We start from the raw sequence: 2,812 nt of genomic DNA on the forward strand, positions 1-2,812 counted from the left end.
AATATAGTTTGAAGGCAACATTTTCTTGAATTTTTAAGTACTTTCGTTTGGTAAGGAAAAAAATATACTTTAGGGGGGGTAAAATTTTGTTTCTGCCCTTATCATGCGAACGCGACTTCAAAGCTTAAAAAGACATAAGAACGAAAAGTGAAGCTTCTCAAGACAAAAATAATGACATATCAATTTTAAAAATCGGCCGTCAAATAACCAAGTTACAACGAAAAAACCATTTCGGCTGGATTTCGGAGGGTTAAAAAAAAATATTATTTTAGTAATATAGTTTGAAGGCAACATTTTCTTGAATTTTTAAGTACTTTCGTTTGGTAAGGAAAAAAATATACTTTAGGGGGGGTAAAATTTTGTTTCTGCCCTTATCATGCGAACGCGACTTCAAAGCTTAAAAAGACATAAGAACGAAAAGTGAAGCTTCTCAAGACAAAAATAATGACATATCAATTTTAAAAATCGGCCGTCAAATAACCAAGTTACAACGAAAAAACCATTTCGGCTGTATTTCGGAGGGTTAAAAAAAAAATAAAAAATTTTTCCAGAACCCTCTCAACATAATCTTTAAATTTAGGGGCGGACATTAGCAACTTTTTTTTTTTGTATGGGGACCGACCCAGTCTAATACCCAATGAAGAACGAGCGAATTATTTTTAAACACAAGTGCGTGTGTTTATTCGCTGCACTTGGTTTTGGACAGGAGTGCAATACAAGTGCGTGTGTGTGTTCGCTGTTCTTTGATTAGGCGGGAAATGCATAAGTCTCTTAAACATCCTGGCCCCCCTAGACGACTTGTCGTCTAGTGCAGGGGTTCCCAAACTTTTTTCACCTTGGCACCCTTGTTGTGCTAAAAAAATTTCGCGGCAACCCTACTCTTCAAATGTCTACGAAAACAAGAAAATACATTACAAACTTTATGCTCATTTAGCTTTAATATAAGGACTGAAATTATTTTGATGATTTCATTATTTCCTTTAGGTTTATTGGGAGCTTTGAAAATTTTACCCTGAAATCATTTGACGCTGAAAGCTTGCTGGTGTATTTGTTTTTAGCCGACTTCACAAAAAAGGGAAGGTCATCAATTCGTGAAATCGGTTTTGTTTTTGCATTTGTTGAAAATGCAGTCTCACATAGAAATTTAAAAGTAAAATTCACTAGTATTTTGAATGAAATCTTGCCAACAGCAGTGTTTTCTGTATACCCTTGCATCCAGACCTCTCTTGGCTCCCTTCGTAGTACTTAATATTCAAAGTGCTGGCTTCACTGATGTCCAGAAGGTTTTCAAAACCTTAATTTGTCATCTCCGTAGGTTTACTTTTCGGGTCACATGAAAACGGGTTTGTTATCCATCTGTAGACATCCTCAGAGTCACACCTTCCAAGTTAAGGCGGGGATTGCGCGATAACGCTAAGAAAATAACTTTTACAGCCAATTTCACGAAAGAAATCAAATTAGAAATCGTTTTCCATTTAAATTGCTGGTGAAACCGGCTGTTATCCATTTTCTTAGCGTTAACTTCGAAGTTACATACTATGTACGTTTCTCTGATTTACTTTGTTTACATATGGGGTTTTCATGAAAATTGCTATAAAGTCTAAAATATATATGTCACCTATAAAAAAGATTTTGACGTGCTAGAATAAAACCAAAGATGTATTTTAATTTCGCAGGCCTCTGTTATCTTCGCAGCGTCATCCAATACGGATTTTTAATCTAGTGGCGGCATCTTCCTAGTCGCCAGGGAATGGCTGGTTGGTAGAAGCGTCGCCTGGGTATGTTCCCAGGACCCAATTAGTGCTGAAAGCACCACTTTGATACGCTTTCTCTGGGACACCTGATTTTATCTACTTTCATGATTCGTTGGGTTCGTCAAACCATTTGGATTTTCCGATGAATCTATTTAGGTTAGTAATGGTGAATTTGGAAATTTCCCCACAAGATTTTGGATGGAAAAACTCCCGAGTGTGATCTGCCTTATTTGTGTCAATGCTGGGCACTCGCAAAGATAGTGAAGGGCCCCCCTCCACTACTTTCGCAAGTATGCACTGCTGGCATTGTGACCGTTTAGAAAAAAGAATAATAATAAAATGACACTAGTTCACTTCTGAAACTGTTTTTTAATGTCCAAGTAATGGGAATTATTGCGTATGGTGTTATGCATGCACCCCACCCATGGTGGAATTATACCAGGTGCAGTAATATTAGAGTCAGATTAAATATTTTGACACAGCCTTATTTGAAAACATGCCTATAAAATGTGACTATAAGACAGCCGAATGTCAGAAAATAAAGCGAGAAAGCTATTTTATTACTTCACCTGTTTATTGCGCCATTCATCCCACCTGCTTGTACCGAGTATGCGTTCAAATTTAGGAGTTTGAGAGTAGGAAAAATTTTACATATTCTTACATCACTATTTCGTACCGCATGTTCGCTTCGTCTTCGTAAACGAAATCCACATTTCGGATATGGTGAAACAAGTGATGATAATGCGGAAATTTTAACTGAAGATAAAACTAACAAGTAAGAAAGTCTAAGTTCGGGCGGAGCCGAACATTAAATACCCGGCGCAAGTATTAAATATATGTTTTCCACCTTTCCGAAAGCTACCGCTACATGATAAGCCGGGGTGTATACATTTTAAGTAAATTAGCGTCCTTAAATTTCGAAATATTGAAATTTCAAGCATATCTGAAATTTACCGTTATATGAAAAGCGGCCTCAATTTTAGTCCGATTTCAACAATTTTCAACGGTTTGCTTTTATGTGGCAAGCACAATAACCATACCGAGCTTGGTACAAATTG

This window comes from Rhagoletis zephyria, unplaced genomic scaffold, assembly GCF_001687245.7.
Source record: "Rhagoletis zephyria isolate East Lansing unplaced genomic scaffold, Rhagoletis_zephyria_1.1 Rzeph_scaffold_00135, whole genome shotgun sequence".
In the NCBI taxonomy this organism is placed as follows: Eukaryota; Metazoa; Arthropoda; class Insecta; order Diptera; family Tephritidae; genus Rhagoletis; species Rhagoletis zephyria.